Source organism: Schistocerca serialis, chromosome 2, assembly GCF_023864345.2.
Source record: "Schistocerca serialis cubense isolate TAMUIC-IGC-003099 chromosome 2, iqSchSeri2.2, whole genome shotgun sequence".
NCBI lineage: Eukaryota > Metazoa > Arthropoda > Insecta > Orthoptera > Acrididae > Schistocerca > Schistocerca serialis.
This window is the reverse complement of record NC_064639.1, coordinates 476,623,115-476,651,029: the sequence shown is the minus strand read 5'-3', so window position 1 is coordinate 476,651,029 and position 27,915 is coordinate 476,623,115. Positions and strand designations below refer to the sequence as shown.

The 27,915-nt window shown below is 46.1% G+C and overlaps 1 protein-coding gene and 1 pseudogene across 1 annotated transcript in view; both read right to left on the bottom strand.

The window, feature by feature from the left end:
• Nucleotides 1–27,915, bottom strand: part of LOC126457402 (SH2 domain-containing protein 4B-like) — a 606,090-nt gene that overhangs the window by 302,110 nt on the left and 276,065 nt on the right. The gene's annotated exons all lie outside the window — the stretch shown is intronic.
• Nucleotides 26,396–26,513, bottom strand: LOC126458854 (5S ribosomal RNA; annotated as a pseudogene).

Sequence of the window (27,915 nt, the reverse complement as noted above, 5' to 3'; positions counted from 1 at the left end):
TAACTGTATAATATTCACGACAGGAAAGTGTTTGCGTAGTGTAAGGGGCAGTCAAATGAAAACGAGACAGATGGGAAAAGTAAATACATTGTCTATAAAATTTACTATGTTTGCGGATCCACACACTCCAGATTGCTGTAGTGTGGATACTTTCCTAAAAGGACGGAATATGGCTACATTTTACTTGTAAGTAAAAATGGTTTGAAAACGACATGAAGTACAGACGTTACTAATGTGCTTGACAAAGATGTTTACTCGAAATTAGCTCATCGCACGATTGAATAAACATCGCGTTACAGTCTACCACAGACCATGTTTTCGGTTATTAAATTATCATTTCAAAATTAAGCGCCATATCTGTTAATACATTTATCCCATTGTGAGACAATATACTCAACGCCTTCACGGAAAAATATTTGCGTTTGCCTATGGAACAATGATTACACCCACCCGTGCACCTCTTCGTCCGTAGCAAGTAAACGACCAAGAATGTCTTTCTTCAGAGTTCCAGAAATAGGGAAATCGCATGGGGAGAGATTGGGACTGCAAGGAGAATGTGTAAGGGCTTCCCACCGAAACTTCTGCAGCGTAGTCAAAGCAACCTTGTCAACATGTGGGTGGGACCAATTATGGTCCCATACGCTACCGCAATAATTTATCCATGAAGGCATTGACCACCTCGTCTCACAGTGGTATAAATGTACTACAGTTATGGTGACTGCCCCTTACAGAATTATCTTAATGGTTCAAATGGCTCTGAGCACTATGGGACTTAACATCTGAGGTCATCAGTCCCCTAGAACTTAGAACTACTTAAACCTAACTAACCTAAGGACATCACACACATCCATGCCCGAGGCAGGATTCGAACCTGCGACCGTAGCGGTCGCGCGGTTCCAGACTGAAGCGCCTAAAACCGCTCGGTCACACCGGCCGGCAATTATCTTAATGGTACTATCATCTTTGCACCATATGATGATAGGATACAAGCGCTAAAGAAAAACTCATTGCTTCAGAAAACTACTCTTATCACAAAGCCAACCTATCTTACAAAGCCAATCTGTCTTATAAAGCCAATGTGTCCTACAAAGCCAGCCTGTTTTGTAAACATTGACAGTAGCAGAAAATATGTCTAAACGTCAAGAGGGACAAGTGTTGCAGTATGCAGTGTGGGGGAAAAACACACACACACACACACACACACACACACACACACAGAGAGAGAGAGAGAGAGAGAGAGAGAGAGAGAGAGAACCAGCCAGTTCCCTCTTTGCACAGAACACATCACTCATCTGCTTTGGTAGGTAGACACTATTGTATTAGTTGAGAGTAGTTAGTACGTGCATATTTCGAACGGAATACTGCACCAGATCAGTCAATGAAGTTGCTATATTTGGAAAGTGAGACCTGATAATTTCATCAAATAGTGCATCATGAAAAACTCGAATTTCTAAGACGTCGTGTGTTACATGAATTTTGACAATGTTCTAATACTTGTGGTCCAAATGCATGTCATTGGTCGTTTTGTATGCAGGCTCTTCACCAAAACTGAAACAAGGAGATATTTATGTCATGTATTCTTCTTAGGCAATGGCCTTGCTGCAGTGGTAACACCGGTTCCCGTCAGAACATCGAAGTTCAGCGCTGTCGGGCTTGGCTAGAACTTGGATGGGTGAGTGCCCGGGACTGTCGAGCGCTGTTGGTTGGCGGGATGCACTCAGCCCCTGTGAGGCCAATTGACGAGATACGTGATGGAGAAGTAGCGCCTCCGGCCACGAGAGCTGACAACGGCCGGGAGAGCGGTGTGCAGATCACATGCCCGTCAATATCCGCATTCAGTGACGCCTATCGCCTGAGGATGACATGGCGGTCGGTCGGTACCGTTGGGCCTTCAGAGACTAGTTCGGAATTTGAGTGAGTATTCTGCTTAGCTGATAGATTGTACTAGGATATTCGACAGTCTGCTCAGTTATGACGCAGGATCACTTTTTCTGTTGCCGTCAAAGTAAGGTTCGTAGGGTATGATTGCCTGGGAGACCCCTAAGGGCAGGATAAGCCATGTAATGGAAAAGTATTTTTTTGTTCGCGCACAATGGCAAATTTTCTATGTGAATTGAGAGAGCTGTCACTTACATGTTCAGTGCAGGTGACTGGGATAAGCACATATGCACTTGAAGTGCTCTGTTTGTGCTATTGTTAACGTTGAGAGAGGAGAGGAGGATACCCAATGCCGGCAGAGAGTCCATAAGATTTATACTAAAGGAGTTACTTCGCCCATTCGATGGAAAGATTATTATCAACAATGTCTTATTTCTGCACTCCAGGAGGCACTGTGGGGTGGGATGGGGGGTGGGGGGGACAGGGTTAGAATTTAATCCAACGTATGGATGTATACTCTGGTAAACAGGATCTTTACGCCGCCACTTGTCTCCCTCGTACTGGGAAAATGTCACCAGTGAAAATTTATTTCCCAGCACGAAAACATTTATAAGATTGATTCTTAAGAATTGCACATTAGTCTGGGACCAAGTTGGTCTAAGAGATAATATAGAGAAGATCCAACGAAAATCGTCGCGTTTCGTCACGGGATGGTTTCGTTGGCACGAGAACCTTACGGACATGTTAAACGATTCCAGTGGTTTGGTGTATCGCGGAGAAGTTTATCCCGTTGAAATTCCGAAGAAGAGTCAGGCAACATAAGGCTTCCTCTCCCTATTCTCGAGAAATGACGACGGGAAAATCAGAGAGCTTGGAGCTGGTAGGAGGTTTGTCGAAAGTTGTTCTACATCTACTCCGCAAGCAGCCTGACGGTTGTGGCGGAGTGGATAGAAAAACCCTCCGGAGGATGCATTCCGATTTCGGGCAGATTCAATTAAACAACGTAACATTCGCCGTAGTAGATCGGAGAAAGAAAATGTTAATGCAGTTGTTAACTACAGGAGCGTCTTCTTAAAAGATCGGGAACTAGACTTGCTTATGAAGTGTAACAGCGCCCACATAGTCCTAGGGTCAGAAAGCTGACAGAAACCAGATGTCAATAACAATGAAGTTCTAAATTTCGATCTGAATGCATATCGCTAAGACAGGTTGAATGCCGGTGGCGGTGACATGGTTACAGCCGTAAGAAATACGATAATTCCGAGTGGGAAATAATTTGGTTGAAGATTGGATGGTTTTACAGACTCCCTGCGCCAGGAGCACTGATGGCGGAACGGTTGAGGAGAGACTTGGAGAGTATCACGCGTACATTTTCTAGTCATGTTGTAGGATTAGGTTGGTTGGTTGTTCGGGGGAAGAGACCAAACAGCGAGGTCATCGGTCTCATCGGATTAGGGAAGGATGGGGTAGGAAGTCGGCCGTGCCCTTTCAAAGGAACCATCCCGGCATTTGCCTGGAGAGATTTAGGGAAATCACGGAAAACCTAAATCAGGATGGCCGGACGCGGGATTGAACCGTCGTCCTTCCGAATGCGAGTCCAGTGTGCTAACCACTGCGCCACCTCGCTCGGTGTGTAGGATTAGGCAGAGATTTCAACCTACCATCTATAGACAAGAAGATTACCCGCCAGGTTAGCCGAGCGTGCTAACGCGCTGCTTCCTCGACTCGGGTTGGCGCGCCGGCCCCGGATCGAATCCGTCCAGCGGATTAAAGACGAGGGCCGGTGTGCCGGCCAGCTTGGATGTGTTTTTTAGGCGGTTTTCCACATCCCCCTAGGTGAATACCGGGCTGGTCCCCACGTCCAGCCTCAGTTACACGGCTCGCAGACATCTGAACACTTTCGCACTATTCCATGAATTCCACTAGTCGCAGATAGTTGGGGTACACTAATTCCTTCCCAGGGGATATGGGGTGGCGGCAGGAAGGGCATCTGGCCACCCCTTCAACTGACATTGCCACATCCGATTAACCATGCCGACCCTAAGTATCCGCGGGATAAACGGCACGCGCAAAAGAAAGAAAGAAAAAGGAATCTATAGACAAGAAGATTAGAGCGGGTCAATTGTATCGAGTGAAACTGTTATAAACGCCTTTTCCGAAAATGGTTCCCATGCAGTATTCGCGGATGAACGAGGGGCAAAGACAGTGATGCCAAGTCTTAAGGTGGCTTGTGCGACAAAGATGTAGCTGTGGGTGTAGTAGGATTCGAAGCAGCTTTCTCCAAGTCGAATGCCGTTGCACAGGGAGCGTTGTGACCTTGAGGCTGATGTCATTGCCATGAGCTGTTTCCAAATATCCTGAAAATTCCGTAGAACCAACGTGCTATTATCAGCTTTTGTTTTATTTAATTAAAATGCCAACAAGTCAGTAATACGCCATTATAGATACAGTGGCATGGGTAGGAATGGTCTCTTGCATGCAGTGAACTAATTGTAACAAATTTTCGCGTCTGTAGGAGGTTTAAAGCACTTTCGACTTTATGTTCTGGTAGTGAGTTTTTGAATGTATTATGCAGGTAGTTGACTGTCGTAACTGTATCCTAGACTTAACTCTCTGTTCTTTTATTTTATTTGATGTACTTTTTTGGGTGGAGCAGCATTCGTGTGGTGGGCTTACCATCTCAAGGTAATCAATCTCGAGACTAGGGACAAAAAAGTTCCACTGTAGTAAAACGTATGCAGTACTTCCAGGAGACGTGTGGGAAAGACGCCGAGTAAGAGCTTTGTTTACCTGAGCAGGGCGGGTGGTGCAGTTCTTTGTTCGGCCACCTGCTGAGGCGTGCTGCTGTGACGGCGCGTCCGGCGCGGGCTAAATGAGCAGCTCTTCAAACAACCGGCCGGCCCTAAATCTGTCCGCGGCGCCTGATATCAGCGCATTAATCTACCGGCGGCACTGCCGGCACAAAGCAGGCCACTTCCCACCGCTGTCCTTCTTAACGGCCCGCCTCACCACAAAGGGAAGCCGCCGTGGCGCGGGGGTGGCGCCCGCAGCGAGACACGCCCACTACTGTCCGAGCCACCGAGGAAGCACTCTACGGGATGAAGCCGCATCCTGCAAACTCACGTTTGTTCGGCACCTTTCAAAGTTCTAACGCCGGACAGAGGTTCGTGCGTAAACAAAGACGCAGTCTGCATTCAGTGGATGGCACACTGAGATGGCACTGTGAATCCATTTTCAAATATTTGCGTGGAATGCTCATTAAAATCTTCATAGTTGGCTAGAGCGCAATAATCCATCAAATCACACTAAGTTATAAAAAATGAAGTTTTTTTTGCAAGAGCAGTACTTAAAACTGGATTCTTGTGTTCCGCGAACAGTTGCCTTGCCGTTAACCTCAATTCCTCAGTCTCAGTCGGTGTTCATCTACATACAAATTTCTCAAGTCACTGTACGATGCATGGCAAAGGGAACCGTGTACAGAGATTAGTCATTTCGCCTCCCGCTCCACTCGCAAACAGAGCCAACTTCTCGTTTCTTATCTTCGTGATCCTTAAGCGAAATGGATGTTGGCAGCAGTAGAATCGTTCCACAGTCGGCTTCAAATGCTGGTTAATTTTCTCAATAGTGTTCTTCGAAAAGAAGGTCGCTTTCCGTCCAGGAATTCCCATTTGATTTCCCGAAGAATCTCCTTAATTATTCGAACCTAGTGATACAAATCTAGCAGCCTGCCTCTCAAATCCTTCGATGTCTTCCTTTAATCCGACGTGGTGCGGATCCCAAACGCTCGAGCAGTAATCAAGAAGAGGTCGCCCTGGAGTCCTGTATGTGGTTTCCTTTACACATGAAACAGACTGACAAAATTCTTCCAATGAACCGATGTAGACCATTCGCCTTCCCTATCAGGCTTCCCGTAACGAGAAAACCCCCGCAAGTGTAAGACAAATGTCAGGACATATGTCTTACACTTGTGGGGGTTTTCTCGTTACGGGAATAACATCATCACAAAGGAACGGAGGCCAAAGCCCATGGCTATATAAAAGTATGAACTCACTGCTCAAAAGTCACGAGAATGTCGAGTCCAATCATCACTACGATAAATAAGAAAGGTCGTAGAATCATCAGCAATGAAAGGCGATACACTTACTACGTTGGCGCAAGAGCACTATTGACGCCATGTCGAATGGAATAGTTTGAGGCATCAATCACTGGTCACCTGTAGCGCCCAGTGATTTGACAATCGAACCCAGTGCGCGCAAAATGGACGAAACAAGGCATCTGTTCACTGCCAAAACAGCGGATTTGGTGTTCATATTCGTGCATGCACTAGGCCTTTCACATGCTGTGAGTATGCCATTTGGGGGAAAGTCGCCACCTCTACGAACAGTCAGCTACTGTGGGCAACGTTGATGACTGATGTCAGCGGTCATGGATTGTAACAGGACAGAGGATTCAATGTGCAGCAAAATAACTGGCCAGTTAATTGATGGACATAAACAACCGGTGAGCAGCCACAATATCCACAGCCACTTCTTCGCTGTTGCTGGTAACTGAAGTACCCAAAAATTAACAGGGTGGCAGGAACATTGCCTTGGGATACTCGAAGCACAGAGGAAAATGCGGCTTGGCTTTTGAGTCGCGGTGTGCGTTGCTAAACGCTGATGCAACCTCATAAACCACAAGAGATGAACCCTCCCGTCTGCCATTGGAGCAAAATTCGCTTCCTCAAATTAAGGCTGATGTGTGACACTATTAGATTGTTTTGGGCCTGAAATAGGCTATTTGCCTGAGCTACTGTGCTTCTGAATCTGAATCGTACAATCCAACATCTGATTTTAGAATCTCTGTCTGACCATGATGTAATCCAGCTGGAATCTACCCCTGCCTCTGGGACTTTTCCCAGTTTAGTTCCTTCTCTTGTTACTTCTGAACAGTGTATTCGCTATTGTTAGCTGAAATACATGTATCCGCTATTGTTAGCTGAAATACATGACCTATTGCTGTGTGCCAGAAATTTCAAATTCGCGGCATGTTGCTTCCATCCTGCCCTGCCGGCCGGGGTAGCATTCATTCACGCTAGGTGAGGAGAGCCCTACGTCATAGTGACGTAACGCTACGTCATCGTGACGTAAATAAACCTAAATCGAATTCATGCGTACGTATATCGATCTTTGTAGTTGTACCACAGAGGTTGCATAGAAACGTGAAAGCTAAATGTAAGTACATGTGTGGAAACGAAGTTACAGCAATACAGCAGTTGTGTGCTATCCTCATCCCAGTTGAATTACTTGTTAAGCTGGAATCTCAACAATTTTGGATGTTATTGTATGTTTCTTGATGTAATGAATGTCTGAACGAAGGAACGATCACAGTAACGAAATAGCGTCTAGTCATTTTTTAAAAACAAGCTGTTAATTGTGCATAAATCATGTGGACAGAAATGGGAAATAGAGAGAAATTAAAGTTTTTCGTATTTTTATGAAAGCCAATGGATTGTAAATAATTCTTCGGGGCAGAAACGTTAAACTGAGAAATTGATGTGGTTCCAGAGATAACTCCGAATGTTGCTGAAATTTTAATTTTGCCTTCATGCTGAAGCTAAACACAGAAACTTTTGCTCTTCAGAAATAAATTATTGATGATGATTATAATGTACAGACCTGATATAACACATGTCATTATTTTTCTTCATACGTTGCATACTGTGAAGAAACAATGACATGCAAGTCACATTTACCAGCATTTTAAGCGAGTGAAAGCAATGAGTGCTGTTGCCATTTTCAGCTACTTTTTGTATGACTCTTAGGCAATATGGAAAGAGCTATAGTAATTATTCCAAACACTCCCAAAATTTATACCATGTCTATTGAGAGAATAAACAAACACAGTATTCCACTATACCATATGAAACATCACTTCGTGCTGCTAAAAACTGTGGGCTGTTGAGGTTCTTTTGTCAAGTAGCTCACCCTTTGTGACAGTCGGTGTTCTACATCATTTGGCAACTATTAGGAAACATACTTTTTTTATAGTTGACACTGCTTAAATATTAAAATGTGAGTTACAATTATAGGCGAAATATCATTGTTTTTTCACAGTATACAGCGTATAAAGAAAAATAATGACATGTGTTATAAACAGTTTACATTATACATCATAATCATCAGCAATAATTTACTTCTGAAGAGCAAAATTTTCTGAGTGGATCTGCAACATGAAGTCAAAATTAAAATTCCAGCAACATTCGGAATTATCTTTGGAACCACATTAATTTCTCGGTATAACGTTTCTGCCAAGAAAAATTATGTAGTATCGATTGGCTTTTATAAAAATACGAAACAGTTTAATTTCTCCCTATTTCACGTTTCTGTCCACATGATTTATGCGCAATTAATCGGATTTTAAAAAAAAATGACTACTCGCTTTTTTTTACTTTCGTTATTGTTATGGTTCTTTCGTTCAGACATTCATTAAATCAAGAAACACACTTTATCATCCAAAGTTGTTGAGATTACAGCTTAATAAGTAGTTCAACTGGGCTGAACATACCACGCAACTGCTTCAACTTCGTTTCTACACATGTATTTACATTTAGCTTTCACGTTACCGTGCAACCTCTGTGGTACAACTGCAAAGATCGATATACGTACTCAAGAATTCGATTTAGGTTAATTTACGTCGCGACGACGTAGCGCTACGTCACTATGACGTAGGGCTCTCCTCACCAAGCGTGAGATGAATGCTACCCTGCCGGCCGTGACAGTGCTGCTCCGGCACTCATGGTTCGGCCAGCAGGCGCGGTTGCCGGCGTTTCGTGCTGCAGCAGCGTCGTTCCCAGTCTAACTGGGGCTGCGTGTCACATTGGAGCTGTCAACATCTCCTGTACGCCAATCTGAGGACGCGTCACTGGCGGTCAGACATTGCGGGGGCAGCCGAGGTTGTCAGAGGAAGCGAGCTGGACCTCGAGGTGTCCGTCAGCGAGACGAGAACGTGTCACGACTGCAGCAGCTTCAGCCTCCGTGGGAAGCTGTGCTGGCTAGCGGCTCGAGTAATCGGTTGGCGTTGGCCCTTCTATGGTGCGCTTTCCCGACTTGTTTTGGGTTAATGTGGCAGATCCTAGTTGTCACCCCAAGCAGCAGTTTGAGTGGGCTACAACTGACCGGTGGGCAGTAACTGACATGGAGTCAGCTGGAACGCGATGTGCCAAGGAGACGGAAGGTCTGTGCAGTCAACATTTAACACGGCGTGTGGCTGAGCTGTCGTGGACATCGCCTACCAAGAGGGTGGACCTGTGTCGATCCGGTGGCCAAAGAAGATGGCAACCGCACCCAGATACAGAGAAGAGTTGTTTTGTTACTGCTGTAAAATATGGAGCACTAGGAGTATTCTTCATTGGCCGCAGTGTTTTCTGGGTAGCTGAGAAGTTGTCAGCTTGAGATTATTGCACAGCAGGTATTGTGTTCAGTGGAGATAGCCAGTGGTTGGTGTATGTATCTGAATACGGAATGTTCGGTACAACTTTTAATATGACAATGCGTTGCCGTAGGGGAACAAAATGGTGCTGTCGGTATACTGTCATATCTTCACGCTGAGAGTGTGTTCTATCATTGTAAAGGAGAGAGTCTTGCATTCTGTCTGAAATCGCATTCAAGGTGGATGCTAGTACTGAACATAGCTATAGCTATTCTGAACTTTATGTTACTGCTGTTGTTCGTAGACTAGATATCCTTGCTAGTCCTGTTGTATGTAGCAGTAGTAAGTTGCCAATGGGCGTCCTTAGTAATAAGGGTGCATTCTTTTGGGATTTTATTCATTTATTGTTCTGTTGTTGTGTAACTGACACAATGCAAAATACTTTTCGGAGGGAGTGTGGATACTGTGCATTCTATTTTGTTGTTCGTTGTTGGTAGCCGCTTGTGTGGCAGAGGGGATGAAACATATATATTAGTGATATGCCTGTTGTTACGAAACATTAGCTCTGATTTGTTATTAATATATCATTTCTCAAGTCAAAATCCGTTTTTCTCAACAAGTAATAATATTGTACACGAATTTTAACCGGCTTCTAACATTGAATACTGATGCTGCGCTAAAACTAAATTTTAACATAAAAGAGGCAAAAGAGCGTCATGAATGCCCAGCTTCATACCTAAATTTTACTAAGTGAACTTATTCATCACGAATAGGAGGCTCCCTTTTCATAATATCTTACTACAAAACTGGGACAAACATTCCAAGTGCAAAACACACTTTTTGTCACATTGAAATATATACACAAGGATGTATCGTAAGTTCATGATTATTTCGCCTCGTTCAGTTCATTTTCAAATAGGTTCTCTCTTCATTCCCACTTGTTCCAAACACTGTCATTATTTAAAACTGTAAAAGTGCGGAAGTTTTGCATGGGTCTCATGGTTTATTATTAATTGCCTAACATTCTGTTAATGGTTTATAAAATAAACGATCCCTCGCGCAACCCACTGGCCAAAACTGCGCTACAATTATTAGTAGCTGGTTTATTATCGATTCTACCTCATTTTCTGCTGTTGTTATTCGTCTGGCAAGAAATCATTATCCGTCACTATACCTAGACTAAGCCTTTGCTTTTCCCTTTTCAGGTTTTGTAGCTCTTCTGCCGCATTCAGACTTCCGAGATTCCGATTTCTAGATGTTACCCTTCCGTTGGTTATTGATTGTTTTTCTCACTGTCACCTCCCCCTTGGCAATCTCCATCCAGAGCCCCACTGAGGGAGTAATTCGGAATCTTTCAGCAACAGCGAGATCTTTATCACATTTTTTCAGTAACAGTCCAGTACGCGTTATGTACCTTTAATGTAGTGGTATCCATTGCTTTCTGCTCCTCGTGTCGTTGATCATTGCTAATTCGTCCACCTTTTAGGGGCGGCGTCGTATTTCAAGGACAGTAGGGTGCCCCAAGCCACTGTCTGCTTCTCCGCCTTCTTTTACAAGGCCGTTGGCATATCGAGGTGGTTGGTGGTTAGTGTTTAACGTCCCGTCGACAACGAGGTCATTAGAGACGGAGCGCAAGCTCGGGTTAGGGAAGGATTGGGAAGGAAATCGGCCGTGCCCTTTCAAAGGAACCATCCCGGCATTTGCCTGAAACGATTTAGGGAAATCACGGAAAACCTAAATCAGGATGGCCGGAGACGGGATTGAACCGTCGTCCTCCCGAATGCGAGTCCAGTGTGCTAACCACTGCGCCACCTCGCTCGGTCGTTGGCATATCGAGGGTGACTCCTTATACAGTAAGTCTTCGGCCACCATTTCTGACGATTTTTATTGGCTGGATTGAATCCATCTCAGAGGACACTTCGATTACTACTGTCTAGCCCTAGGCAATGCTGAACACCTGAACATCGCTTGCAAAGAAAGAAACTGTACTGTACGCACACACGTGGCGCGCTTCTCTCGCCATCAAGGCGAAAGCGAGTGCTACACATTTCCAGGTGAATGTGTGTGGTTCAGCTGCTAATGAGAGTATAGTACCTGTTTACAATGCTGCTGTTTCAGACCTCGCGTAAAATGGGATATATTTCTGAAGGCGTTTGATGAACTGCGATAGATTAACACTTAACTGGCATTATAGTCTTCCTTTCCGAGGTAGTTTCACTTTACCCTTTGTGTACCTTTCATTTGGAGCGCTGGATCCTTGCTGTGAACGTGGACTGCCGTTCGCACCATTTAATTTTTTTGTGAAACCAAGATAAGCTGCCGCGACGTCTGACAGACGTAAGATATCACTTGCGTGATTATTTTTCGACGGACGTGTTTATCAAAGTTTCGTGTTTGTTGCGATAATTAGGGTGTAATATGTTATGCTTATTACCGACAGTGCCTCGTAATTAACTCGCACAATATGTAACCTTGCCAGATCCATCTGACCTTTCAAAGCAGCCTGAACGGATTGGTTATTTTCAATGATTTCTGGGGGTAAGTGAACCAAACATAGGACAATTTTTGGAAGATATGACGAATGAAGTTTTCGGAGATAGTGATATTGATCCAGATTACGGGACAGAAACTGACGGCGAAACGAATTGAAAGCGGGGAGTGCATGATGATGATGATGATGATGATGATAACGGAACAAAGGACACACAACTCGGTGATCTATGGAGAAAAGTCATTCTTACTTTTGTGGTCGAGGAAACTGCTTCAAATGGAGAAAAGTGTAAGTACCAACTCGTGAGAGACGAAGACAACATAAAATTTTGTTATAGATTTCTGGGTCTCGAGTTAGGCTAATGCCTTCGGTAAGAAGCCAGATGTTGAACCAGTGTGGGACCTACTTTCTACTCAAGAGATTTTAAGTGAGATTTTGCAGTGGTCAGACAGCAAAATCGGTAAAATGAAAGAATTATCATGTCTTCTGTGCGCGATATTTCATGTTCTTGAGCTGAAAGCTTTTATAGGCTTCGCAGCAGTCTCCAAATGTGGCAAATCCATAGATAAACTTTTCTCAATGAAGAGAAGCGGACATAACATTTTTCACAATGACTTTGAGAAAAAGTTTTTGTTCGTATTAAGAACTTTTCGATTTGGGAACCCAGACAACAGGGAAGAAAGGAAAAAATTAGGTACATGAAATGAAAAAGGAAAGAAGATTCGACTGTCGCAGTGTCGAACATTTTTAACATATTTATTGGGAACTGTCAACAGTGTCAGTCTCCAGGCTGTACTATTTGTGAAGACGAAATTCTTGTGCTTCTCCGCGGTCGATGTATATTTCGGATGTACCTGCCAGGAAAACCGGCGAAGTATGCATTAAAGGTTGTACGTCTGGTAGACACCAGGACGCAGGTTTGTACACTGAGGTAACAAAACTCATTGGCTCTGAGCACTATGGGACTTAACATCTGAGGTCATCAGTCCCCTAGAACTTAGAACTACTTAAACCTAACTAACCTAAGAACATCACACACATCCATGCCCGAGGCAGGATTCGAACCTGCGACCGTAGGAGTCGCGCAGTTCCAGACTGAAGCGCCTAGAACCGCTCGGCCACCGCGGCCGGCAAAACTCATTGGATACCTCCTAATACCGTGGGGTATTGCAGCAGCTCGACGTGGCGTAGACTCAAGAAGATGTCTGAAGTTCCCTGCAGAAATATTGAGTCTTGCTGCCTCTATAGCCGTCCATAATTGCGGAAGTGCAGGACTTTGCGCTCGAACTGTATTATGTCCCATAAATGTTCGATGGGATTTGTTGTAACCTGTTGTAATCGCGACCGGGACGGCCGAGAAAGCGCGGCGGGACCAAACGGATGGAGGCCAGCGAACCAACAAACGAACGGAACGGACGGACACGAAACAACGACGGACGATGGAGAGAGACCTTACGGCGACAAGACGCAAGGCGCAACGGAGTGACAGAGACAACCAAACGAATCCAAGACGTCCACTAGTAATGAAAACAAAGAACGGCAAACACGGTGTCTGTTGTCGAGTCGATATGTCAAGACTCACGCAACGATTAGTCACGCTGGCTGAGCGAGAGGCAGGCGCCTAAATTATCGGGGGCGCCGCTATTGGCCGCTGGAGCCACGTGTTCCACTGTGTCGCCCTCACACTAAATGCGGGCCAGGAGGGGCGCGCCGCCACAGCTTACGGCGCGATGGCGCAGAGAGCTCTAGGGGTCTTCGACGTCCATGACGTCTGGCGGGGATTCAAATTCCGCGGCGCGCGGTACCAGAGGATTCATGTCGGGCCATTTGGGTGGCCAGGTCTTTCTCTCGAATTATCCAGAATGTTCTTAAAACCAATCGAGAGCAGCTGCGGCCCAGTGACATGGCGGATTGTCATCCATAAAAGTTCCATCGTTATTTGGGAACACGAAGTCCACGAACGGCTGCAAGTGGTCTCCAAGTAGTCGAACAAAACTGCTTCCAGTCAATGATCGATTCAGTTGGACTAGAAGACCCAGTCCATTCCACGTAAACACAGCCGACACCATTATGGAGCCACCACCAGATTGCACAGTGCCTTATTGACAGCTTGGGGCCATGGCATCGCGTCAGGGTCTGTAGCACACACGAACCCTACCATCAGCTCTTACCAACTGAAATCGGGACTCGTCTGACCAGACCACGGTTTCCCAGTCGTGTAGGGTCCAACCGATATGGTCACGAGCGCAGGAGAGGCGCTGCAGGCGATGTCGTGATGTTAACAAAGGCACTCACATCGCACGTCTGATGCCATAGCCCATTAACACCAATTTTAGCCGCATTGACGTAACGAATACATTCGCCGTACGCCCCACAACGATTTCAGCGCTTATTTCATGCAGTGTTGCTTGTCTGTTAGCACTGACAATTCTACACAAACGCCGCCGTTCTCTGTCGTTGTCGGCATTTGTGACCGAGTGGTTCTAGGCGCTTCAGTCTGGAACCCCGCGGCCGCTACGGTCGCAGGTTCGAATCCTGCCTCGGGCATGGATGTGTGTGATGCCTTTAGATTAGTTAGGTGTAAGTAGTTGTAAGTTCTAGGGGACTGGTGATCTCAGATGTTAAGTCCCATAGTGCTCAGAGCCATTTGAACCATTTCTCCGTCATTAAGTGAAGGCCGTCGGCTACTGCGTTGTCCGCGGTGAGAGGTAATGCCTTAAACTTGGTATTCTCGGCACACTCTTGACATTGTGAATCACGGAACATTCAATTCCGTAATGATTTCCGACGTAGAGTGTCTCATACATCTAGCTCCAGCTACCATTCCGCGTTCAGAGTCTGGTAATTCCCGTCGTGCGGCCATAATCACAACACAACCCTTTCCACGTAATCCCGTGAGTACAAATGAAAGCTCCGCCAATGCACTGCCTTTCTATACTTCGTGTACACGATACCACCGTCATCTGTGTATGTGCATATTGCTATCCCATGACTTGTCACCTCAGTATATAACGCCTACATTCTGACTTCTAAAACTACGCTACTGGCCATTAAAATTGCTACACCAAGAAGAAAAGCAGATGATAAACGGGTATTCATTGGACAAATATATTATACTAGAAGTGACATGTGATTGCATTTTCACGCAGTTTGGGTGCATAGATCCTGAGAAATCAGTACCCAGAACAACCTCCTCTGGCCGTAATAACGGCCTTGGTACGCCTGGGCATTGAGTCAAACAGATCTTGGATGGCGTGTACAAGTACAGCTGCCCATGCAGCTTCAACACGATACCACAGTTCATCAAGAGTAGTGACTGGCGTACTGTGATGAGCCAGTTGCTCGGCCACCATTGACCAGACGTTTTTAATTGGTGAGAGATTTCTAGAATGTGCTGGCCAGAGCAGCAGTCGAACATTTTCGGTATCCAGAAAGGCCCGTAAAGGACCTGTGACATGCGGTCGTGCATTATCCTGCTGATATGTAGGGTATCGCAGGGATCGAATGAAGGGTAGAGCCACGGGTCGTAACTCATCTGAAATGTAACGTCCACTGTTCAAAGTGCCGTCAATGCGAACAAGAGGTGACCGAGACGTGTAACCAATGGCACCCCATACCATCATGCAGGGTGATACGCCAGTATGGCGATGACGAATATACGCTTCCAATGTGCGTTCACCGCGATGTCGCCAAACACGGATGCGACCATCATGATGCTGTAAAGAGAACCTGGATTCATCCGAAAAAATGAGGTTTTGCCATTCGTCGTTGAGTACACCACCGCAGGTGCTCCTGTCTGTGATGCAGCGTCAAAGGTAACCGCAGCCATGGTCTCCGAGCTGATAGTCCATGCTGCTGCAAACGTCATCGAAATGTTCGTGCAGATGGTTGTTGTCTTGCAAACGTCCCCATCTGTTGACTCAGGGATCGAGACGTGGCTGCTCGATCCGTTACAGTCATGCGGATAAGATGCCTGTCATCTCGACTGCGTAATACGAGGCCGTTGGGATCCAGCACGGCGTTCCGTATTACCCTCCTGAAACCACCGATTCCATATTCTGTTAACAGTCATTGGATCCCAGCCAACGCGAGGAGCAATGTCGCGATACGGTAAACTGCAAACGCGATAGGCTACCATCCGACGTTCATCAAAGTCGGAAACGTAATGGTGCGCATTTCTCCTCCTTACACGAGGCATCACAACAACGTTTCACCAGGCAACGCCGGTGAACTGCTGTTTGTGTATGAGAAATCAGTTGGAAACTTTCCTCATGTCAGCACGTTGTAGGTGTCGACACCGGCGCCAACCTTGTGTGAATGCTCTGAAAAGCTAATCATTTGCATATAACAGCATCTACTTCCTGTCGGTTAAATTTCGCGTCTGTAGCACGTCATCTTCGTGGTGTAGCAATTTTAATAGGCAGTAGTGTATGAAATTTTGCATGAGAACGTGAATTTATCCTTGAAATTTTCGAGTAATTTTGCTTGTTTCTGATTCTCGGATGTTTTAAAAGGCAGGCATAGCATAGGATTGGAATAACAGTGAAGAGTTCTATTTGTAGATCTTTGATAAAAGTAAGATTGTCCACTTTTTCGTACCATTAGATAGGTATTTTGTGTACACTCCTGGAAATTGAAATAAGAACACCGTGAATTCATTGTCCCAGGAAGGGGAAACTTTATTGACACATTCCTGGGGTCAGATACATCACATGATCACACTGACAGAACCACAGGCACATAGACACAGGCAACAGAGCATGCACAATGTCGGCACTAGTACAGTGTATATCCACCTTTCGCAGCAATGCAGGCTGCTATTCTCCCATGGAGACGATCGTAGAGATGCTGGATGTAGTCCTGTGGAACGGCTTGCCATGCCATTTCCACCTGGCGCCTCAGTTGGACCAGCGCTCGTGCTGGACGTGCAGACCGCGTGAGACGACGCTTCATCCAGTCCCAAACATGCTCAATGGGGGACAGATCCGGAGATCTTGCTGGCCAGGGTAGTTGACTTACACCTTCTAGAGCACGTTGGGTGGCACGGGATACATGCGGACGTGCATTGTCCTGTTGGAACAGCAAGTTCCCTTGCCGGTCTAGGAATGGTAGAACGATGGGTTCGATGACGGTTTGGATGTACCGTGCACTATTCAGTGTCCCCTCGACGATCACCAGTGGTGTACGGCCAGTGTAGGAGATCGCTCCCCACACCATGATGCCGGGTGTTGGCCCTGTGTGCCTCGGTCGTATGCAGTCCTGATTGTGGCGCTCACCTGCACGGCGCCAAACACGCATACGACCATCATTGGCACCAAGGCAGAAGCGACTCTCATCGCTGAAGACGACACGTCTCCATTCGTCCCTCCATTCACGCCTGTCGCGACACCACTGGAGGCGGGCTGCACGATGTTGGGGCGTGAGCGGAAGACGGCCTAACGGTGTGCGGGACCGTAGCCCAGCTTCACGGAGACGGTTGCGAATGGTCCTCGCCGATACCCCAGGAGCAACAGTGTCCCTAATTTGCTGGGAAGTGGCGATGCGGTCCCCTACGGCACTGCGTAGGATCCTACGGTCTTGGCGTGCATCCGTGCGTCGCTGCGGTCCGGTCCCAGGTCGACGGGCACGTGCACCTTCCGCCGACCACTGGCGACAACATCGATGTACTGTGGAGACCTCACGCCCCACGTGTTGAGCAATTCGGCGGTACGTCCACCCGGCCTCCCGCATGCCCACTATACGCCCTCGCTCAAAGTCCGTCAACTGCACATACGGTTCACGTCCACGCTGTCGCGGCATGCTACCAGTGTTAAAGACTGCGATGGAGCTCCGTATGCCACGGCAAACTGGCTGACACTGACGGCGGCGGTGCACAAATGCTGCGCAGCTAGCGCCATTCGACGGCCAACACCGCGGTTCCTGATGTGTCCGCTGTGCCGTGCGTGTGATCATTGCTTGTACAGCCCTCTCGGAGTGTCCGGAGCAAGTATGGTGGGTCTGACACACCGGTGTCAATGTGTTCTTTTTTCCATTTCCAGGAGTGTATTTTCTTCTACATTATTAATATTCTGCTGTGGATTCACTTGGACATATTTGAAAATACATGTTGTAGCCAGTTGAGATCAGTAAACAGCTACGAAGTTAAAACAATATCCTATAGTTCAATTGTAAAGTTCAGTGGTCTGAGAGACACCGTGATGACAGTTACGTTACAAAATCGTGTGACGTCACTTGAAGGTTACGAGGGCAAGGCAACGTCCACGGCGCTGGTGGCTCCACCAGTCGGGCACTCGGCGGCTGGACCGTACCGGCAGTGGGCTGGGTCGCGTTCCCACAGCCGGAGCCGCCGGCTGCCTCTCCCAACACGGAAGCCGCTTCTTGCCCGCGCTCCCTCCTCCCTATTTAGCAGCACGCTCGGTGCTGCGGCCCTTTCGAGGCTCACGGCGGCTGCCTGCCAGACACGTTCCTCCTGCCGCAAGGCCGTCCGACGACCGCTCCCGTGTTACGCCGCTCAGGGCCACCAGCCGGCCGTGCTGTACTGTACTGTGCTGTACGGCTGCACCTCATCGCAGCTGCTGATGCACGAGCGTCGTGCCTTCCGAGGTAGACCGGCATACAGCCATCATACACTTATAATTGCTGATATCGCTGACGTTGCAAAACGAAATGAGCATCTCAAGGACACGTCGAAGTTAAGAAGTGAATTGTGATGATCGGGGAAGAAAAGCAGGGAGGAAAGCAGAGTATAACAAGTGAAAGGGAACGAACTCGTCGGTGTTTCAGGGTCACGAGGTGGAGATCAGGATAGTCAAAGTCGCTAATGCACGCCATTGCGGTGCAGCTGCCGGTGAAAGAAAGAACTACAGTAAAACGTCAGAGAAACTGGTATGGGTATGTGTATTCAAATACAGAGATATGTTAACAGGCAGAATGCGGTGCTGCCATCGGCAACGCCTATAAAACAAGTTGAAATGGTTCAGATGGCTCTGAGCACTACGGGACTTAACTTCTGAGGGACCGATAACGGTAGCAGTCTGGTCCCTTTAATCCCCACAAACCAACCAACCAACCAACTTAACTCCTGAGGTCATCAGTCCCCTAGAACTTAGAACTACTTAAACCTAACTAACCTAAGGACATAACACACATCCATGCCCGAGGCAGGATTCGAACCTGCGACCGTAGTAGTCGCGCGGTTCCAGACTGCATCGCCTAGAACCGCTCGGCCACAACGGCCGGCTATAAGACAAGTGTCTGGCGCAGTTGTCAGATCTGTTACTGCTGCTACAATGGCAGGTTATCAAGATTTAAGTTAGTTTGAACGTGGTGTTATAGTCGGCGCACGAGCGATGGGACATAGCATCTCTGAGGCAGCGACGAAGTGCGGAATTTTCCGTGCGACCATTTCATGAATGTACCGTGAATATCAAGAATCCGGTAAAATATCAAATCTCCGACATCGCTGCGGCTGGAAAAAGATCCTGCAAGAACGGGATCATCGACGATTGAAGAGAATCTTTCAACGTGATAGAAGTGGAACCCTTCCGCAAATTGCTGCAGATTTCAATGCTAGACCCCTCAACAAGAGTCAGCGTACGAACCATATGGGCTGTCGGAGCCGAAGGCCCACTCGTGTACCCTTGATGATTGCACGACACAAAGCTTTACTCCTCACCTGGGCCCGTCAACATCGACATTGGACTGCTGATGACTGGAAACATGTTGCCTGGTCGGACGAGTCTTGTTTCAAATTGTATCTAGCGGACAGACGTGTACGGGTATGGAGACAACCTCATGAATCCATGGATCCTGCATGTCAGCAGGGAACTGTTTAAGCTGGTGGGGGCTCTATAATGGTGTGTGGCGTGTGCAGTTGGAATGACAAGGGACCCTTCATACCTCTACATACGAATCTGACAGGTGAGACGTATGTAACCATCCTGTCTGATCACCTGCATCCATTCATGTCCACTGTGCATTGCAATGAACTTGGACAATTCGCAGGACAATGCGACACCCCACACGTCCAGAATTGCTACAGAGTGGCCCCAGGAACACTCTTCTGAGTTTACTTCCGCTGGCCACCAAACTCCCCAGACATGGACATTACTGAACATATCTGGGATGCCTTGCAACATCCTGTTCAGAAGAGGTAGAGCCCTGCACTATTCACGGTGTCAGTTCCTTCCAGCACTACTTCAGACATTATTCTAGTCCATGCCGCGTCGTGTTGCAGCACTTCTGCTTGGTGGCGGGGTCCCTAGACGATATTAGGCAGGTGTGCCAGTTTCTTTGGCTCTTCAGTGTATACTTTATATTTTCCCGATGAACAGAGGAGAGGTGTAGAGCCAAATTCCGGACTTCCAGCCGGTCGTCGTTTAATTCGTCCCACGATAATTCAACTGGGCAGACGCCAGTCGTCTTCAAGTGAGCCATCGAAGACTCAAGAACACTTTGTTTTGTTTATTGTTTTTTCAATTTCCCAGAAGGGGCAGGGGCGGACTGGCAGCGCATAAAAACGGCTCTTCAGCCAAAGGTTACATAAACCGTATATAAAAACGGTTAAAATATACAAAGGTTGGCAATAATAGATGGTTTTGTAAAAAACAAATAGGTGGACGACAGTTACGACTTTTACATAAAAAGAACTGACAATAAACGTGGATTTGATGAAATACACAGAGACTGAAAATATTGATCGTTTTTAAAACTCGTCCGATGAGTTTATATTACAGTTAAAATATGAATCGTGCCATGGTGTAACGGCGATGATAAGTGAGAGAGGATGAAAGTGCAATGATGAGTATGTTTATAGAGCCTTGTAGAACCGCAGGGCCGTACGGAGTGGCCGCTCGGTCTGGGGAGCCACGCATGGATCGCGCGGCCCCTCCCGCCGGAGGTTCGAATCCTCCTTCGGGCATGGGTGTGTGTGCTGTTCTTAGCATAAGATAGTTTAAGTTAGTTTAACTAGTGTTTAAGAGGATGAAAGTGCAATGATGAGTATGTTTATAGAGCCTTGTAGAACCGCAGGGCCGTACGGAGTGGCCGCTCGGTCTGGGGCGCCACGCATGGATCGCGCGGCCCCTCCCGCCGGAGGTTCGAATCCTCCTTCGGGCATGGGTGTGTGTGCTGTTCTTAGCATAAGATAGTTTAAGTTAGTTTAACTAGTGTTTAAGTCTAGGCACCGACGTCCTCAGCAGTTTGGTCCCTTAGGAATTCATATTGAACGTTTGAACATTTGAACAGAAGCGCAGGTAGCAACTAGAAGTCAGCAAAGTGGATGAAGGGGGTAGAATAAAATGGAAGGATGATGTGTCAGACCGATTTTATTATGATTGGAAGGAGAGGAATATCTCGGGAGACGCAGATTTGTTCCGTTCCGCGGTACGAGGTACATTCAAGTTCTAAGGCCTCCGATTTTTTTTCTCCGGACTGGAAAGAGATAGAAACATGCGCATTGTTTTAAAATGAGACCGCGTTCATTGTCAATACGTCCCAGAGATGGCAGCACTGTAAGGCAGATGGAATTTTACCGCCAGCGGCGAGAATGAGAACTGTTTTGAATACTTAAAATGGCGACGTTTTCCTTACTTGAACAGCGTGCAATCATTCGTTTTCTGAATTTGCGTGGTGTGAAACCAATTGAAATTTATCGACAGTTGAAGGAGACATGTGGTGATGGAGTTATGGATGTGTCGAAAGTGCGTTCGTGGGTGCGACAGTTTAATGAAGGCAGAACATCGTGTGACAACAAACCGAAACAACCTCGGGCTCGCTCAAGTCGGTCTGACGACATGATCGAGAAAGTGGAGAGAATTGTTTTGGGGGATCGCCGAATGACTGTTGAACAGATCGCCTCCAGAGTTGGCATTTCTGTGGGTTCTGTGCTCACAATCCTGCGTGACGACCTGAAAATGCGAAAAGCGTCATCCAGGTGGGTGCCACGAATGCTGACGGACGACCACATGGCTGCCCGTGTGGCATGTTGCCAAGCAATGTTGACGCGCAACGACAGCATGAATGGAACTTTCTTTTCGTCGGTTGTAACAATGGATGACACGTGGATACCATTTTTCAATCCAGAAACAAAGCGCCAGTCAGCTCAATGGAAGCACACAGATTCACCACCACCAAAAAAATTTCGGGTAACCGCCAGTGCTGAAAAAATGATGGTGTCCATGTTCTGGGACAGCGAGGGCGTAATCCTTACCCATTGCGTTCCAAAGGGCACTACGGTAACAGGTGCATCCTACGAAAATGTTTTGAAGAACAAACTCCTTCCTGCACTGCAACAAAAACGTCCGGGAAGGGCTTCGCGTGTGCTGTTTCATCAAGACAACGCACCCGCACATCGAGCTAACGTTACGCAACATTTTCCTCGTGATAACAACTTTGAAGTGATTCCTCATGCTCCCTACTCACCTGACCTGGCTCCTAGTGACTTTTGGCTTTTTCCGACAATGAAAGACACTCTCCGTGGCCGCATATTCACCAGCCGTGCTGCTATTGCCTCAGCGATTTTGCAGTGGTCAAAACAGACTCCTAAAGAAGCCTTCGCCGCTGCCATGGAATCATGGCGTCAGCGTTGTGAAGAATGTGTACGCCTGCAGGGCGATTACGTCGAGAAGTAACGCCAGTTTCATCGATTTCGGGTGAGTAGTTAATTAGAAAAAAAATCGGAGGTCTTAGAACTTGAATGCACCTCGTATGTAGCGCGCCGCGAGATTTCAACGCATGCGTCAAAGTTTAGCTGACAGGCGGACTCCACTTACCGCCGGCAGCGCACTGCATTGTCCAACTCGTAGCAGCTACCAAGGTTCATCAGCTTTTCTGCAAGGCGTTTTTGCACGGATTCTTCAATAATGTAGTCCCAAAATGATGGTGCAGTAATCAGAATCATAGTTTTATTACTTTCCATTGGATTTTCACATCAAATACAATGTTCGGCAAAAGCGGAATGCATTGATAATGATTAGCCGGCCGGAGTGGCCGAGCGGTTCTAGGCGCTACAGTCTGGAGCCGCGCGACCGCTCCGGTCGCAGGTTCGAATCCTGCCTCGGGCATGGATGTTTGTGATGTCCTTAGGTTAGTTAGGTTTAAGTAGTTTTAAGTTCTAGGGGACTGATGACCTCAGACGTCCCATAGTGCTCAGAGCCATTTGAACCATTTGATAACGATTAGGTACTAAACGAAACGTAGGTTTATCGAATAAAACGTGCACTGGTTGCTGTGCTCTATTATCTGAAAGTCATACCACAGTCGTGGAGTGCACCCACGTTCCTAATGGAAGGTAACCTTATTTACATAATGATTTTCAACCAAAGAGTCGATGTTCATATCTGCATTATCTGTGTGATAAAAAAGACGCAGCCTTCAACTTTTTTAGAGAGCAGCTGCGGGAAGCCTGGCTGATCGCACTTGTCTCTCTGTTTTCAGCTTTCGACATGTAAGCGTCGTTGCAGTGAATTCACAATATAGTAACTTATTTTGACTTACTGAAGTGCTGTAGACTGGCAATGGCAAGGAAAACGTTTCTGAAGAAGAGAAATTTGTTAACTTCGAGTATAGATTTAAGTGTCAGGAAGTCATTTCTGAAAGTACTTGTATGGAGTGTAGCCATGTATGGAAGTGAAACATGGACGGTAAATAGTTTGGACAAGAAGAGAATAGAAGCTTTCGAAATGTGGTGCTACAGAAGAATGCTGAAGATTAGATGGGTAGATCACATAACTAATGAGGAAGTATTGAATAGGATTGGGGAGAAGAGACGTTTGTGGCACAACTTGACCAGAAGAAGGGATCGGTTGGTAGGACATGTTCTGAGGCATCAAGGGATCACCAATTTAGTATTGGAGGGCAGCGTGGAGGGTAAAAATCGTAGGGGGAGACCAAGAGATGAATACACTAAGCAGATTCAGAAGGATGTAGGTTGCAGTAGGTACTGGGAGATGATGAAGCTTGCACAGGATAGAGTAGCATGGAGAGCTGCATCAAACCAGTCTCAGGACTGAAGACCACAACAACAACAAGTGCTGTTTCACTATCAGTTCGCTTATCCACATGTGTATTTCATTATTCATTGTAATACGAGTTTTATTTTTCAGTTTTTTTTCAGAAAAGAAGTCAGAGTTTTTCAAATCAGTCGTGTAGCACCAAGCAACTACCAAATCGCGATATGCAAATTACATTTCTTAAAGTTCAACCAGTCCACATCCTCGATTGCGCCGCTCCCGGCATCAATCTGGGGTTTCAAAGTTAATGTTGGAAAAAACATTTTAAAATATTTGAATTAGCGGATGTGGAAGCAAAGTCACAGTTTGAACAGTAAATTCGACGGGAAAATATGTCTCCATGCAGTTACTGAACGCCAGTACATACCGGTCTTTGCACCAAAGGGACCACCGAGCTTAATGTCCCCGTAACTAGTGTCACATTCACTCCAGAAGGCATTGTGGAAAGGTTTGGGATTTAATCCAAGACATCGGCGCAACGTCTAACTGGAAATTGTAATTTAGGCTGTTTTGTGGTGCTTTCTAGGCAAATACCGTGCTGAGCTACGGTGCTCACTTCAGAAACACAGCGCACAGGGAGTTTGGATCAGCGCCGTACATTCTTCGTAAAAAAAGTCGAGATAAAATCGCAACAAGTGTTTCGTGTTAGTATGTAATTTAATTATCAATCATTTTAATACAATAGTTACATAGAAGAAGGTTGTATACGTGGAAGAATCCTGGAGATACTAGAAGGTATCAGATAGATTATATAATGGTAAGACAGAGATTTAGGAACCAGGTTTAAATTGTAAGACATTTCCAGGGGCAGATGTGGACTCTGACCACAATCTATTGGTTATGAATTGTAGATTAAAACTGAAGAAACTGCAAAAAGGTGGGAATTTAAGGAGATGGGACCTGGATAAACTGAAAGAACCAGAGGTTGTACAGAGTTTCAGGGAGAGCATAATGGAACAATTGACAGGAATGGGGGAAAGAAATACAGTAGAAGAAGAATGGGTAGCTCTGAGGAATGAAGTAGTGAAGGCAGCAGAGGATCAAGTAGGTAAAAAGACGAGGGCTAGTAGAAAACCTTGGGTGACAGAAGAAATATTGAATTTAATTGATGAAAGGAGAAAATATAAAAATGCAGTAAATGAAGCAGGCAAAAAGGAATACAAACATCTCAAAAATGAGATCGACAGGAAGTGCAAAATGGCTAAGCAGGCATGGCTAGAGGACAAATGTAAGGATGTATAGGCTTATCTCACTAGGGGTAAGATAGATACTGCCTACAGGAAAGTTAGAGAGACCTTTGGAGAAAAGAGAGCCACTTGTATGAATATCAAGAGCTCAGATGGAAACCCAGTTCTAAGCAAAGAAGGGAAAGCAGAAAGATGGAAGGAGTATATAGAGGGTCTATACAAGGGCGATGTACTTGAGGACAGTATTATGGAAATGGAAGAGGATGTAGATGAAGATGAAATGGGAGAAATGATACTGCGTGAAGAGTTTGACAGAGCACTGAAAGACCTGAGTCGAAACAAGGCCCCCGGAGTAGACAACATTCCATTGGAACTACTGACGGCCTTGGGAGAGCCAGTCCTGACAAAACTCTACCATTTGGTGAGCAAGATGTATGAGACAGGTGAAATGCCCTCAGACTTCAAGAAGAATATAAAATTCCAATCCCAAAGAAAGCAGGTGTTGACAGGTGTGAAAATTACCGAACTATCAGTTTAATAAGTCACAGTTGCAAAATACTAACGCGAATTCTTTAGAGACGAATGGAAAAACTGGTAGAAGCCGACCTCGGCGAAGATCAGTTTGGATTCCGCAGTAATGTTGGAACACGTGAGGCAATACTGACCCTACGGCTTATCTTAGAAGCTAGATTAAGGAAAGGCAAACCTACATTTCTAGCATTTGTAGACTTAGAGAAAGCTTTTGACAATGTTGACTGGAATACTCTCTTTCAAATTCTGAGGTGGCAGGGGTAAAATACAGGGAGCGAAAGGCTATTTACAATTTGTACAGAAACCAGATGGCAGTTATAAGAATCGAGGGGCATGAAAGGGAAGCAGCGGTTGGGAAGGGAGTGAGACAGGGTTGTAGCCTGTCCCTGATGTTATTCAATCTGTATATTGAGCAAGCAGAAAAGGAAACAAAAGAAAAATTCGGAGTAGGTATTAAAATCCATGGAGAAGAAATAAAAACGTTGAGGTTCGCCGATGACATTGTAATTCTGTCAGAGACTGCGAAGGACTTGGAAGAGCAGTTGAACGGAATGGACAGTGTCTTGAAAGGAGGATATAAGATGAACATCAACAAAAGCAAAACGAGGATAATGGAATGTAGTCGAATTAAGTCGGGTGATGCTGAGGGAATTAGATTAGGAAATTAGACACTTAAAGTAGTAAAGCACTCCGTCTTCAGGCCACAAGTGGCCCATCGGGACCATCCGACCGCCGTATCATCCTCTGATGAGGATGCGGATAGAAGGGGCGGGTGGTCACCACACCGCTCTCCCGGTCGTTATGTTGGTTTTCTTTGACCAGAGCCGCTACTATTCGGTCGAGTAGCTGCTCAATTGGCATCACGAAGCTGAGTGCACCCCGAAAAATGGCAACAGCTCATGGCGGCCCGGATGATCACCCATCCAAGTGCCGGCCACGCCCGACAGCACTTAACTTCGGTGATCTGACGGGAACCGGTGTACCCACTGCGGCAAGGCCGTTGCCAAAGTAGTAAAGGAGTTTTGCTATTTGGGGAGCAAAATAACTGATGGTGGTCGAAGCAGAGAGGATATAAAATGTAGACTGGCAATGGCAAGGAAAGCTTTTCCGAAGAAGAGAAATTTGTTAACATCGAGTATAGATTTAAGTGTCAGGAAGTCGTTTCTGAAAGTATTTGTATGGAGTGTAGCCATGTATGGAAGTGAAACATGGACAATAAATAGTTTGGACAAGAAGAGAATAGAAGCTTTCGAAATGTAGTTCTACAGAAGAATGCTGAAGATTAGATGGGTAGATCACATAACTGATGAGGAGGTATTGAATAGAATGATGAGAAGAGGAGTTTGTGACAAGAAAAAGGGACCGGTTGGTAGGACATGTTCTGAGGCATCAAGGGATCACAAATTTAGCATTGGAGGGCAGCGTGGAGGGTAAAAATTGTAGAGGGAGACCAAGAGATGAATACACTAAGCAGATTCAGAAGGATGTAGGTTGCAGTAAGTACTGGGAGATGAAGAAGCTTGCACAGGATAGAGTAGCATGGAGAGCTGCATCAAACCAGTCTCAGGACTGAAGACAACAACAACAAGCCGGCCGAAGTGGCCGTGCGGTTAAAGGCGCTGCAGTCTGGAACCGCAAGACCGCTACGGTCGCAGGTTCGAATCCTGCCTCGGGCATGGATGTTTGTGATGTCCTTAGGTTAGTTAGGTTTAACTAGTTCTAAGTTCTAGGGGACTAATGACCTCAGCAGTTGAGTCCCATAGTGCTCAGAGCCATTTGAACCAACAACAACAACAACAACAACAGTTACACAGAGTCTCATAATGGGTACGCAATAGATAAATCATAAATCTGGACTGTCGCTGACCTGCTACACAATCGCTTTGCACCGTTTCTTTTTGTTGTTCATTTCCTTCTAGACGCTGCTGTAGCTTTCGCGTTCGCTCGGTACTGGATTTTCTAGGTGTTTTGATTCCTTTTGAAGCGACCTTTCTACAGACTTGGATTGTCTCCAGTGTGTCCTTCGAAGAATGGTCAGTATTCAGGGACATGACACGAATCCTCATTTGCAGCGAAACACCTCGTATGAATATATGCCCTATTTCTATTGATTTCCAAGATAGGTCACATGTAATGTACTAGGTCTACAGCTTTGTTTCCGCCGTTTTTTCTCGAAGTTCGGGGCTTTATTGTGAAAAACTTACAAAAAAAAACTATGATTCATAGTGTTGCCCATCGTTGGCCACTACATTCTCCCATCTTTCGGACAGCATACGAATCCCGTGGTGGAAGGACTGTGCGTCTTTTGTAGGGATCCATGAATCGATTCAATTTTGCATTTGTTCATATGATAGGAAGTTCTGGTCAGCCAGACTGTATGCCACTTATCGAAAGAGGTGGTAGTCAG